The sequence below is a fragment of the Mytilus edulis genome, chromosome 11 (genome assembly GCF_963676685.1).
Source record: "Mytilus edulis chromosome 11, xbMytEdul2.2, whole genome shotgun sequence".
In the NCBI taxonomy this organism is placed as follows: domain Eukaryota; kingdom Metazoa; phylum Mollusca; class Bivalvia; order Mytilida; family Mytilidae; genus Mytilus; species Mytilus edulis.
Genome location: NC_092354.1, coordinates 50,385,168 through 50,401,246, shown reverse-complemented (window position 1 = coordinate 50,401,246; position 16,079 = coordinate 50,385,168).

Below are 16,079 nucleotides of genomic sequence, written 5' to 3'. Positions count from 1 at the left end.
ACATTTATTATTTCTTTCAAACAGAAAGAACGGATTCTGAAATAAAAAAAATTAATGCACTCAAATATCAAATGAATATAGAAAGAAAGTCATATGAGAAATTCAAAAAATAAGAAACAAAATATCAATAGTCTTGGCCTAATTTATTGTAGGAATACATATTCAAGGTATGCGTATAGATGATAGAACGTATGTCATATACTATGATAAGCATTTATCAAGCTATTTAAAAACATGATTTAACAAACTAATCAAACAAAGAAAAAACAGTGCAAATTTGGCCCTACCTCTTTGAACAATTTTGTAAACAAAGGTTTACCATTTGTTTTGATACTTCTGTCATGGTATTAACTACCAATGACAAGGACATAACGTGTTGGAAGGTCGTATTGGTGACAACTACCTAAATAGTTCAGGATTAGCCAATGCTATGAAAACTGTATTGAAGCAGCAGACCAGCGATTTAACTTTGACTGTTTATACTATTTTTTATGATTGTCTAGGAATTGGAAGCAATACGAGTATGAAGCTGTGACGCATTTTGCAATTTACAATCTCAAAGAAAGACAGAATATACCAAACTGTTACACTTAAGATTCAGTATAATGTTGCCGGCGAATGTACGACTTTGAATTCAATTCGAATTAAATATACCGTTATATTTTGTTAATAGCTATTGATTGTTCTGGACATCCCTTTAGCAATGTCAAGCATGTCATTTTGAAAAAAACCCAGAAGAAATAAAACTGATGCGTTATGGAGAGATGTCCAAGATCGAACAGAAATACAACTACATGTAAACGGTCAAGTAAATAAAATGTTTAACCTTAAAAGTTATTCCTCTCCGATTGGCGTATAAAGCAATTTCCTATTTTGGAATTTTATCTTTAGGTAATCGAGAAAGGAACCTCAATTTAAGTATTGTAACACATATTTCAAGTCTTTCATACAGTAATTTGTTCTCGTTGAAGGACACGTGTTATCGGAAATTTAAGTACAATAGAGCACCTATCCCTATTTATTTTTATCAGGTATACCACTGCGTTCGACAATCTCTTGTCTTCTGATCGTGGATAACAAAATCAAAGAAAAAGAACCAAATATATGCTTTATTAAAGACTGTGTTTATGAATTTACATGATTTGAACTATGTTTCGTTATAGCAATAGATATACATATTAAATATACTAGTTTTCCTTTTAAAAGATGTATTACATGTTGCCATGGCTAAAAATGACAAAGGCAAAAAGACAAATAATAGTACACAAGAAACAACATATAAAACTAAAGACTGAGCAACACGAACCCCACAAAAACTGGGGTGATCTCAGGTGGTCCGGAAAGGTAGATATATCCTGCTCCTTACATGACACTCGTCGTATTGATTATGTTATTACAAATTCCAGTAAATAGTCGTATTCGGTAGGTCACATTCATGAAAAGTGAAGGGGATTGTAGTAACGACGCAAGAAACATATCCGATATTATATGTGAAACGGTTGTTCTATAACGGTCAACCAACTCGTGATGGCAGCCGTAAAACTTACGAACAATTGATTTCATGGTTAAATAGCTTATTGTGAACAGCAAATCTCTATCAAGGAAATCATGATACGAAATACAAGCGCAGGAATATCGGATCAATTGGAAGAAATATACTCCGTATGCATAGAAGCTGAATTATCTTGTTTGTCCTAAAGTTTTGTTTTCAACCTAAACTCATTGTCAATTTCTAGATTTAAGTCAAGATATGAGACAGTACCTGTTGTATCCTATATTTCTAGCTCGATGGGATAGATGCGTTCAATTTTCTTAGGATATGCTATTCCTGTAACTCTGTCAGTAGAAAAACCTCGCACGGATCGTTTGAAAACGGAACACTAGTGAAACATGAAATAAGCGTTTAACAATGTAGTGTGATGGTATGGCGCAATTAACACAATATCTAGATTAAATTTCTTGTCCTTTCATTTAAAAAGAACATAACAAAATATATTTTTACAACAGAGTGGGATAGTAATAAACAGTAGCAGAATGATTATATCTCCTTTTTGACCTTTACTGTTATAGATTGGCTCAAATTATTACTAATGATATAATATATAAAAACGATTTTCACTTGTGGTTTAAAACGTGCCCAAATTAAGCAATATGTTGTTCTAAATCTAGTCGCTCTATGAATACCTTAACTTATAACGTGTAGAACGACAGGTCAACTGAATTCAAGCTATGGAAACTAACATGTCTATATTGTTCTAAATCTAGTTATTTATTTACAAAGAGGTCGTGCTTAATCATATATAAACAACACGCTTAAGTCACAACCAGACCACCGTTCTGATGTTCCTGGTCCGATTATAGGACTTTGAGGTTAACATCGTGCAAAAGAATTGTAAACATGACATCTTATCAACTGACATATATGTTTGGGATCATGTATGTTTACGAATACAATATGTTGTTAAAGTCACTGACAATTTAGTGGTTTAATTACCTGTATTCATAACTGTTATTGTCCAAAAACAATAAAGATTGCCCACTTTAGGAGTAGATGATTGACAACTATGCGCAGGAAGAACTATTTGTGGTTTAAATATGAACTTCAATCCAGTATGCTCTTTTTTGACTGGTCCCGATTAGGTAGTGTTTCGTCTGACAGTGCCTTTTGAAGTTTTTTGCAAAGAATTCTGGTCAAGTCGGGTTTTGGACTGTCGAGGTGAGCTTTTTTGTAGCAACGCCACTATTATAAGACGAAGAACAGCATTACAAACGCTGTTCCATTGCTTTTTGTTGTTGCTGTTGATGCTGTGATTTCATTGAATTGTGTCATGGGTAGATTCATACCCTATATCCTTTTTTTCTATTACCTTAGTTGTATTTGGCTAAACGATTCGGAATGTTTGGGCCTCAATTAATCTAACTTAGTACTTTCTTGTAAGCTAATTTGAGTCGAGCGTCTCTGATGAGTCTCCAGATACAAAACGTACGGTTGGTGTAATTCTATTCAGAACTCGTTTCTATTATGAGTTTAATCGTGATAAAAACAAGTCGAAATGTCCATGAATAAATTTTTATAAGTTTATAGTATTATTTGAATGTTAGACTTAATTCTGATCTGTTATGTCTATTTCACCTCCGCAGTCAGCAGATTTTTTTAAACAGAAAAATGTGTTGTAATGCATGTCCCTAAATGCTGTGCGTATTCGAAATTTTATAATTATCGCAAAAAAATAATAATCTTTGCATTGTTTAATAATCATAAAATGTCAATTAAATCATACTACAACACAACTATGGTTTCATTCATGATTCTATCCATATCTTGATGTATTGGTGTTTGCACTTCTAATTAAGTCATCTGTTTCCTATATTAGGCTGTCAATAATCTGATTTCATTGCTATCTTTGGTTATCATGCCATGTACTTTATTCAGAGGTCACCAATGTTCCATTGTCAAATTAAAAATTACATATGTATTTCAGACAGGAAGTGGAGATTCTGAAATAAAATATAAGTGAGAAAGATAAAAAGAGAAAGAAATCAATATGAGAAGAAAAAAACATTAAAAAACATAACTAGGTTTGGAGAAAAATGGGGTTCGTCTGTAATGATCAAAATGTAGAGCGAAGCTTTGACGATTTATATATTCAAGGATTCCTTAACGTAAAAAGGCGTGACAATCACACTATATTTAGTTTTTGAGATTCAACTTGCATTTTTCTTTAACCTTGTATATTTTCATTATTTAAATTGTTCTTTGACATGCATTTATTGTATGTAGATGTATACATTGAATGTTTGGCAAATCAGTAGATGAATAATTGAAACTAACTGAGTTCTGATTTTTTGTTACTCAAAATTTGTTTTCTACACGAATAAATGATGTTTAACCGTTGTCAAAGTTTATAAATAAAAATGGATTAAGCATACAAGAGAAGAGTTACACACGACCACTAATTTACTTGATCAGAAGGATTCGTTTAACTTTGAGAAATGCCTACACAGAGTCAAGTATTAGGAACCAGGTTTATAATTTTGTACGCCAGACGCGCGTTTCGTCTACATAAGACTCATCAGTGACGCTCTATTAGGAGGTTTATATACATAAATTAGTTTTCGTATATTTTGAAACACAACTGTCACAATGGTGAATGCACCAAGCAATAGGTGCATCATATATAACTTTATGAACTCGCTACGTCGAGAAGATTTCCTTGGAACTTTGTTGGTGGCAATCAACGTGTCTCCTGCAAATTTGAGCAATCCTGTGCGTTTTTGTTTTAAATAAATAGACATAGTTAAACAAACTTGAGAGACAATCCCGATTGAACAAATACACTTGTACCTCATCTGATTGTAGTGTTTTCTTTTAAAACTATATATTTCTGTGCATTATCGTAACTAATGCTCTTTAATTTTGTACTTGTTTGGTTTTATAAATATTTTGATATGAGCGTCACTGATGAGTCTTATATAGACGAAACGCGCGTCTGGCGTACTAAATTATAATCCTGGTACATTTGATAACTATCTACAATGCTTTAACAGAGCACTTTATGTGTCAGTTTATTAAAAAAACGTATACACATAGCGCATTTCATTAACGTTTGTGACAACGATTTTATTATCAGAAAAAACATTAAAACCATATTGACTACATTCCTATCAAGTAACTACTGTATATCGCATAAAATCGTTTTGGTTCGAATATGTATAAACATTTTTAGCCAAAGGGCCAAGGGAGCTTTTCCCATCACTTGGCGTCCGGCGTCCGTCGTCAGTCGTCGTCGTCCGTCGTCCGTCGTCGTCGTCCGTCGTTAACTTTTACAAAAATCTCCTTCTCTGAAACTACTGGGCCAAATTAAACTAAACTTGGCCACACTCATCATTGGGGTATGTAGTTTAAAAAATGTGTGGCGTGATCCGGCCAACCAACCAAGATGGCTGCCATGGCTAAAAATAGAACATAGGGGTAAAATGCAGTTTTTGGCTTCTAACTCAAAAACCAAAGCATTTAAAGCAAATCTGACATGGGGTAAAATTGTTCATCATGTCAAGATCTATCTGCTCTGAAATGTTCAGATGAATCCGACAACCCGTGGTTGGGTTGCTGCCCCTGAATTGGCAATTTTAGGGATTTTTTGCTGTTTTTGGTTATTATCTTGAATATTATTATAGATAGAGATAAACTGTAAACAGCAATAATGTTCAGCAAAGTAAGATCTACAATTAAGGCAAATGACCAAAATTGTCAGTTAACCCCTTAAGAAGTAATTGCCCCTTATAGTCATTTTTTAACAATTTTCATAAATTTTTGTAAATATTTGTAAATTTTTATAGTATATTTTCCACTGTAATTACTGGGCCAAGTTCATTATAGATAGAGATTATTGTAGCAACAAGAATGTACAGTAAAGTAAGATCTACAAACACATCACGATCACCAAAACATAATTTCAACATGAATTTATCTGTGTCCATTGTTTAATATGCACCAAGGTGAGCGACACAGGCTCTTGAGATTCTCTAGTTTTATTTTATAAAAGGTTCATGTTAGAAACAATCACACAATGATTGGAATCTCTTTGTGGACAAAAATTTTAAGTAATTGTAAACTTTGCGTGACCCTTATGAATAGTAATGATCGTTAAACATGTTAGATATCCTGTCAGGGAAACTATTTATCATTTCCAGATAATTATCTAAGTTCAAAAAAGTTATCAAAATAATGATTGGACAACAATATATTATAGTCATAATGAGGATTTGGTGCTAAAGGACTGTGTTCAAACATAACGCTGAAAAACAATGAATGTTGTTTTGGTTAGAATAATAAATTGGTATGAACATGACAAGAACAACCTAATTTTGTTTCGTATAACAATTGCATTCGGTTAAACATTCATCCTAAAATTAAACTATATTTGATGAATTTCATAACAGCCCGAAATGTTTGAGAAGTAATTTTGCAAAAAGATCTGTTATTCTGATTACTGTATACTCTAATAATTCGATAAAATACTTCAAACGATTAACACTCAGTTATGCAAACATGCCTTTATTAAATACTACTATGTACAACATCTAGTCGTACTATAAGTATTGCAATTATGATAACGTGTAAAACGAAACTTCTAATGGATATGTCTTATGGGAACTTACATACGGAAGTTCTAAATATTGTCATTCATTTACCATAACTTCGACCTGTGCCATGTAGATACAGCATGTTTTTGTTTCAAACAGACAAACAATATATAGTTCCTGGTCTGATCAAAGAAGTCGAGGTTAACTTGGTCTATAGAAATGTAAACATAACTTCTAAACCACTGGCATTTATGTTTGAGAACAAATGAAAGGAGTCATTGAAACTTCAAAAGTTTATAGTAAAGACAAAAGGAAAAGACAAAAATACTAGACAAGTTGTAACATCTATACCACATACATTTTGCTTTATAGTAATGTAATCGATAACAGTATATGTGACTTTCATATCTACATAGAAAAGAAAATATGAGAAATGGAGTGTGGAAAGTTATTTTAATTCATCAGTTCCATATTTTATATGTATTATTTTCACAATGGCAGAAATGACCCTAATTGTAACTTATCGAAAACGTGTCGTGGGTTTCCAGTGATGAATCTGAAACCCCAAAAAGTGATTTTCATGCACAAAATAAAAAGTCAAGGAGAAAAACGACGTATACATATGACACGCATCGTACAATATTTTAATTATCTCCATTTTAATATAATATAGAAGTACTGATATATTTTTGAAAACAGGATACCAATTTTCGTGTTTTTCGTGGGTACAGGTTCACCACGAGTTTGAATTACAAATTTTCAAAAAACTACATATCTGTTAACTTCTATTTCATTTGGTCTGTTATGGAAAGGTGTCTCATTTTCAATCATACCACACCTTCTTTTCTATATATAGTATGCAGAGTTTAGCAACACTAATTAAATGTCAACGAAAGTGTACGTTTTTCACGGTCCACGAGAACTGGTACACACAAGAAGAAAGAATTTACAGTAATTTGTATCTCATATCGCTATTTTTACAGAACTCTCGGACTTAATTTGTATTTGCTAACCCTTTTACAAATGAATCGTACATAATTGAACTGAAACTGTTATCAACAATCGTGCATAATTGAACTTTCCTTAAACCACTTGTACCAATTAATGTTAGGGATTATTGACCGTACGAGAACCTAATGAATACAAGGAAGTTAAAATCGTTAACGCCCATTTCCGTGATGACACCCCCTTCCGTGATTGTAGAACTGCAATGGCATTTACTATTTGAACACCTGTTATTAAATGGATAAAATTGAAAAATTAATTGAACGACAATATATCATGAACACGAAGTAATATGGATAGTGTATTCAAGGACTTTGTACAAACATGTGACCTGAAATATACTGTTGTTTTGGTAAAACCATTAACAGAATAAAAAAGTGAACATATTCTGTTGCGTATAAACTCATAAGACGGTTTAACAAACTTGTTAAACAATTTTTAAATAATGTATTGAAAATTTCATGTGAGCAACGTTTGAGAAGTATCTTTATAAAATGGGAGCTTCGACAAAGTGTCTTCAAATTGGCTTGGTGTTCAATTAAACCTACAATTATACACAATATGAAAGTCATGAAAAGAATTATAACTTGAATTTCACCGTTGCCCCCTAAAAAATAATTTTAGAATGTTTAAAAAAAATCTAGTAGTACTATGACTATTATAATCATACGTGTAAAACGACACGTCCAATACATTCAAGTACGGGAACTAATATGTCTATTTAGTTGTCATTTATGTCATATATTTGCCTTTACTTTGTACTGTATCGTGAAGATACATCAGGTCACAAACACACGAAATTTCTCGAGTTCCTGGTTCGATCAAGGCTATCTAGGTTAACATAACTTTTTAACAACTGACACTTATGATTAGTTTAAACATATGTAATTATAGTGGATTGGGAAACAAGTTTTGCAACTTATATTAATCCCTTTCCACTTTGCGGGTGCGAGTGCTACCTTGTAGTGGCATTAGCCTATTCTTTTTCAAAATCTACAAGCGTTTCTTTAACGTGGAAGACATATGGCTCTCTCTTAACACGGGACAGTCATTTATCGTCCCCTTCCGACGGACTATCATCGTTTCCTGAAGCAGATGGTGTCAAGGGAGAGCCGAAAATTGAGTTCCTGAAACTTTTATCCCAAATGGCATTTATGATTTGGATCATGAATGTTAAAAAAGAAGGATACATTATTAAAACGTCATTAACACTTAGTATATGTTTTTTTTATTACCAAAAACACCACAAAAAAGCAGCAAAACTGTCAACATGAATAGTTTCATTTTTATGTTCTGCAGATAGCATGATTTTGGAGAGAAAAACGGCTCACTGTCTTTTCAATTTCAATTCAAATAATTCCAGAACTTTAACGACTATGGAACAACAATAGCTGTCACTTCTTTAACTGGCCATGGTGGACTAGATTTCAAGAAGATCTGTTAAAGCGATCGACGTTTTCAGTTGTTCAAAATGCAATCGACATTTAAATGAAAGCACCGTTTTAAATCAATTAACGATTGTGTAATCCAACTTGGTTTTAATTAATATGAGATACAGAATAAAACAAAACCGTCAATTTTTTACCTCCTTCCTCCAGACAAATTAAGCGGATGAAGAAAAAGAAGCAAAACATGAATAATTGCTCGGGTCAACTAAATATTTTAGACTATGTATTTTCTCTTCTATTAAAGACATTCATTAAAATAGTCTTAATAAACCAAAACAATAACAAAAGATAAACAACAGTAGAATACTAGTTAATACTGATATGAGTTACAATCGCTCAGACCGATAGGTCTTTCTTTTGAAGAATCCGTCTGTTTTAATGGAATTTGATTTGAGGCAAAACACTATGACATGTGTAAGGTCGTTATGTTCATTGATGAAAATGCAAACTGTATTTTAATTAGATAAAAATTTTGCGTATCATTTCACTTTGGGCTTGCTTCATGTAAAATATGTGTATTGAAATAGGATAATGTTTTATAGGTTTATGATTATCTAGATCAATAAACTATTTTCATATTACAGACTTTTGACTCAGAAGAGTATCTTTTTTCGACAGAATACCTACTCTGTGGTCGGACATCCTGGTACCAGGTCTAGTGAAAGCAACGTAAAGAAGCGTAATCAAGCTTCCAATCGATATAATTTTTTTTTTTTGGGGGGGGGGGGGGGGGGAGGTAAATCAACTGATTTATATTTTCTTATATTCTACCACAGAACGGTAACCTGTCGAATAATTGTAAAATCAACAGTCAAAAGTCGGTAATATTAAATAGTCTATTAGTCGGTGTTATTTCACATTACAAATGACCCAGAGTGCGTATGACAAACATATAAACACCTGCGATCAATTGTTAATATTTCTGCTAAACTATTGAAATGTCCTCCGACAACCTTTGTTTCATGTGGTATACAATTAAGAACGTCACTGATGAGTCTGATGTAGACGAAAGGCGCGTCTGGCGTATTAAATAATAATCCTTGTACCTTTTTAAGTATTTAGAAGATGTGATATAATTGCTACTGAAATTACTTTCCACCTGACTCGTACTTACGTAAAGTCAGCCATTATATATATATGGGTCACCGTAGTGTCATACATAGTTCCTTTCATGTATCATGCCAAAAGACCAATTTATATACCACGTAAAAAAAGTACAACAGTTGAGTTAAATGACGGTAGTTTTATTTTGAAAGGCAATATATATAGTTACTGGGGCTGGCATGTCAGTAACTACTAGTAGTCTGTTGTTATTTATGTATTATTGTCATTTTGTTAATTTTCTTTTGTTACCTCTTCTGACATCGGACTCGGACTACTCTTGCACTGAATTTTACCGTGCGTATTGAAGTGCGATCACTTTTCTACATTGGCTAGATGTATAGGGGGAGGGTTGAGATCTCAAAGAACATATTTGTATATTTTTATCTGTCAAAATCTCATTGAAACATCTTCGTAAGTAGAAAATTAGTTTAGAGGAAAGACATTATAAGGAAGCCTCGTAAGTAGGACAATTATTATAGAGGAAAGAAATTATAAGGGAACCGTTATGAAAATTATCTACCGTAGCTATATTATTATTTAAACACATTTTTGTCATGTAAAATTACACAAATCAGCTATTTTACAAATCATCCAATAAATACACCTACGGTGTCACTCCTGTTTCTATTCTTATCCTTATATATCGGTATTTGGACTTTAAATAAGGTTTTCCAAATAAAGCTGTCAAAACTTTATTTTCATTGCTTTCCTGCACTCTAATCACAGGTCACCGAAGTTCCATTGTCAAAATAAGTACAAGTTATAACGACCTATGAACGAATTATAGACCCAGATAACTGATTACAGCCTGAAATGAATCAAGAGATGAATGTATCATAGTCGTAACTGCTGCTGGCTCACAATGGTGTAGGGAGAGCAATGTGTTAGTATATTGGTATAACATTCAATGGCATCACAGGATTTGACATTTTATCGGTACCTTTATTAGAAACCTGGAAAGTAGATTTCGAAAGTGAAAAAGTCGGTTAGAGGAAACACTAAGACATGAAGAAAATACAAAAATCCAAAACAGGGACAGATCGTTAAAAAAAGTAAAAAAAAAGACTGGGGAAAGGGATTTTCCATAATGGCTAAAATAGTTCCGAATGTAACGTTGACGATTAACAACCTATACCCCTTCCTAATATACTACAAATACCCTGTAGCGACTGGTTTAACCGCACCAAAAAAGTACATGTGTTCCAAAAGGGGTCATCGTTTATTTGTTCATTTTCTATTCCCAAAATATTTCTCATGTAAAAATAGTTTAAATTGGTCAGTATATTTGATAGCATGGTGTAGCATAATGAAATATACAACCAACCAATAGCATAACTTGTGAAATACGGACACTTTTTTATATAGATTTGACCATTGGTTCTCCCGATGAATGTTTTTTACACGTCTTATAATTTTTGGTGCCCTTTATAGCTTTCTGTTCGTTGTGAGTTGTTTCATCGGCACTCATACGACATATTCCTATATATATGTACGATAATAAATTACCGTTGCAAACATAAATTAAAGTAACGCAAATTTTGTTAACAACTGCCATATTCATAATTTGGTAAAGGTAATTTTTAACTAGCCAATTTGTTGCTTACATGTATATATGTTATATATGTTAGACTCATATCGACGTCAAGCCTCTAATCGACGTCATTTCACGCAATTCACATCCAAATCTGAAATCGCATGTTCAAATCGACGTCAAATATTTTAAACCTCTAATCAACGTCATATGTGACTTCATGTATTGAATTGTAGTCTCCTCTAATCGATGTTTACTATCAATACATAATAAGTAGCTGCTCTAACACTTATACATTTATACATGTTTTGTATTTCTTTTAATACAACTTAATTTTCAAAAAGTTTATACATACTTTCCGTAGATATTAGAAATTTTGTCAACCCGAAATATGTAACAAATGTAATAGATATTCATTTGCATCATGTCTATTCGTAAGAGCATTATTTCAGTGTATCATTTATTTTCAAATTGATCTTTTCTGTATCAATTTGTCTTTTTGAAGAAGCTTACAGAAACTATAACTGTTTCTTATATTCTTATAGTGGTATCAATGTAAAAAAAAAAAGAAACCATTGTAGAAAATGACAATAAAACAATTACCGACATAATTCATATTTAACATGTACATGCATTTATGCATATTAATATTTTGATGGAAGAAATTCATCCTCGCGACCTACGTTCTGTCGTTTTCTTTCTTGTTCACGTTAACACAAACTACAGGTATACATTTTACGACAATCAGACAGCAACTCAAAGACAAAGATAATGGAAAACATCCAAAGGGCAGTACATGTATACAAACTTAAGCAATAGAAGGAATGAAAACCGCCGGCAAATGGTTGAAAAGTATTTTAATTTGGTCTTATATTTATGAGATAATGACACTTTTTCTGTTTTATTAAAAACATTTACCCTTTTAAGATAAATAGAAAAGATAAAATTAATTTCCTAATGTTTATACTCGGGATTACATGTTTTTGTACAAAAATGCGTTTACTTTATACCAGTAATACTATTCTTAATAAAATAAAAATGTAGTATCTTCATGTATATTGCGTAAATACAAATTTCAAATCTTATTTGGAAAACTTTTTTTCACAAATCTAAATTTGGCTCAAGGTCTAGTGTTTATGCAACCCCCTATTCATAGTAACCAGATCATAAAGTTCAAGCTGTAAATTTACATATATCTTTGATTACTTTTGATAGTCTTTAAAGAAAGGATGTTAAATATTTTTGCGTTTAAGCTTAGGTAAGTTTAGAAACAAATCAGAACAAATATTACGCAATATTTAGTACTACCATCAATTTTAACATAAAGTAAGTGGTTCATAGTGACCAGAATAATTTACATTGACCATTATATTTATCAATCGTGACTAAGGTCAAAGATAACTGTCCAAAGTATGACGGAATCTGCTGACCACTCTGACGTAATATAGCTGTAACATGTATATAAAGAGGCGGTCACCACACATTGGTACATATTTATTCATTGATATACATAGAACTGGTAAGAAAGTACTACACTTAATGTAAAATGTCAAATTATTGATTAATGTAAATTTAGAGGTCCCAATCATAACACATAGTAATGGTTATTTTACAATTAAAAGAAAAAAGAACTGAACAAACTGCTAATTATTTTATGAATACTGCTTTATTTATTCTGGCAATTTGTGTTTGATTTGTTGTCTCAGAGACACTACCACATTTAATCTGCAATAAATATTAATCATTTACGAACTTTGCAGTTTAGATATTCTTTTCCAATTTATTACAGATCCAAGATGAAATTGATCTTTGCTCTCCTTGTCCTTTTGCCAATTGTCTTCAGTGCTCCATCAGAGAGATTTCTTTGTAAGTATGCTGTTATGAATAGCTTAGAACTATAAAATTAGTATTTTCAACCATCGCAAGACATAATGTCAACTTGATTAGTATGTAGTATCTTTCCAAGATGAACTATGTATTTGTTACTGAACATAGATTTAATTAACCTTCTTCGGTATAAGTTGAATACGCCAGTTATATTAACTCAAATAGTCTCACTATGTAGCCTTATATTCATTTGTACATGTGTAACCCCCGTAATCATCATATTTGACAAGAGAAATGAATACACAATATTTTTCAGATATTTGACTTTTAATTTGGCCTTTGTAAGTCTTGTATGATATTTAATAAAATTGAGAATGGAAATGGGGAATGTGTCAAAGAGACAACAACCCGACCAAATAAAAAACAACAGCAGAGGGTCACCAACAGGTCTTCAATGTAGCGAGAAATTCCCGCACCCGGAGGCGTCCTTCAGCTGGCCCCTAAATACATATATACTAGTCCAGTGATAAGTGTAGTTTCTGGTTATAATTTGGAGTTTAGTATGACGTCGTTTATCACTAAACTAGTATAGCTATTTGTTTAGGGGACATTTGAATGACGCCTCCGGGTGCGGGAGTTTCTCGCTGCATTGGAGATCTATTGATGAACTTCTGTTATGGTCTGTTCTATGGTCGGGTTGTTGTCTCTTTGACACATTCCCCATTTGCATTCTCAATTTTATATGTTTTGCATCTAAATTCACTTAAACAATTCTTTTAACATCCAATATGCACTCAATCAGTAATTGGATTTTGATTTGATTTCAGTGGACTCATTTGGTTTGGACTCCATCTTGAAACAGGTAGAACAGTTTGCTCATTCTGGTATGGCTCATGATACATGTGTTGCTGAATGCCAGAAATTAGGTGGATTCTTCACAACCTTCTGTGACACTGCTTGTACAACGTAAGTATTTAATAAACAGCCTATATCAAATTTCATCTGTGCGAAATAAATATATTGCTGATATACTGTGATCATACTCTTACTCGATGAGAGCGGGGTAAAAAATAAACTATACTTACGCAATTGACTATCCTTATCTAAAGGCAGAAACAGATTGTAAAACTTGCACTTACAGAACATAGTCATTCCTAAAACATTATCAAATTTAAATCATTAAAACGGCCTTAATTACTGACATAGGTTTATTTGTGTCACTTCTTGTTTTGATTGAGTTAAGTCATTATAATGGATTTTTTATAGAGTGTCTTTTATATGTTGTGATGTTTCAGAAAAGGGAGAAGGTTTGGTACCATTAAACTTTAAATACTACTGCAATAGTTTGCACCTGTCCTTAGTCAGAAATCTGATGTCCAGTGGTTGTCGTTTGTTAATGTTGTTCATAAGTGTTTCTCGTTTCACGTTTTTAAGTATGTTAGACCGTTGGTTTTCCCGTTCAAATGATTTTACACAATTGTAAATTAAGGGGTCCTTTATAGCTTGCTGTTCGGTGTGAGCATAGACTCCGTGTTGAAGACCGTGCCTTGACCTATAATGGTTTACTTTTATAAATTAAGACTTGGATGGCGAGTTGTCTCATAGACACTCATACCACATCTTCTTACTATATATCTATAGGCTTTTTACTGTAAAATACAAATTTTATTCGAGATAACAATTTTTACTCATATCAACTATCCGTTGAACATCAATTAAGAAAACACTTAATTATGGTAGAAGGATACTTGATCTACAATCAATTCTGACGATAATGAAAAACAACCATTAGTTTAATGTAAACATATTTATTTATAGTGGATGGGGAAACAAGTTTTGCAACTTAGCATAATCCCTTTCCACTTTAAAGGTACGAGTGCTGCCTTGTAGGGCATTAGTCTGCTCTTTTTCGAAATCGTCAAGGTCGTCTTTAATGTAGAAGATATATGGCTCTCTTTTAACACGGGTCAGCCAATTATCGTTCCCTTCCGACGCTTAACAAAAGAAAAATACAGCTTTATAGATATAAGAATACGTGGTATGAGTGCTAATGAGTCAAATCTCCAAACCTAGTCACTATTTATAAACTTTTCCATTATATGTCAAAGTACGGTCTTCAACAATAAGTCTTTGTTCACACCGACCAGCATGCTACAAGTGGCCATAATGATGACTAGTGTAGAACCAATTTAACGGGAAAACACATGTTTAGCTTGACATATTATATGAAAAGTATGAAATCAGATAATATTGAAATTATCTCAAATTACACTGAATAAGAGACATAAATGATGGGCGACTTGTAATGATTGACAAGTGTCGGTTTTTTGGTTTTTTTTTTCCAGTGTTTTAACCAAATCCTCATTCTGATTTGCAAAGCATATGTATAGTGGCATACATTAAACGGTAAAATATTACAAACCATTTGAATCACCGAAAATTAAGCAAATGCTTTTTCTTTTTATCTTTTCAGAGCCCTCGCCCTGGTACCAGCTGGACAATAGACGTGAATTTGTTAACCCTTATAATTTATGTATGTTTTATAGGATTGAATAAATTTAATACTTAAACTAGCTTGCTAAGTTTATAGTGTTCACTACAGAATGAGGGGAAAATACTTCATTGATGGTTTAGATTTATATCAAATATGTCAATCTTAATCGAATTGGATAGTTATTCTCCATGAAACATCATAAAACCAAAAAAATATTGAACTCCGAGGAAAATTCAAAACGGTTAGTACCTAATCAAATGGCAAAATCGAATAATACACCACATCAAACGAATAGACAACAACTGTTATATTCCTGACTAGGTACAGGCATTGTCAAATGTAGAAAAAGGTGGATTGAACCCGGTTATATAGCGCTTAACCTGTCACTTGAACGACTGTTGCATCAAATTCCATTATAATAACAACGATGAGTGAACAAAACAGCCACAATAGGAAATATCTCCTGTTTTGGTTGAGGAAGTGGTCGACATTTGTTTTTGGATATCCCTTTTTTTACTTTCTGTTTATAAGTGGTTAGAATGGTATGAATGAAATCCTGCAGTTATATTAATCTTTGAGAGCG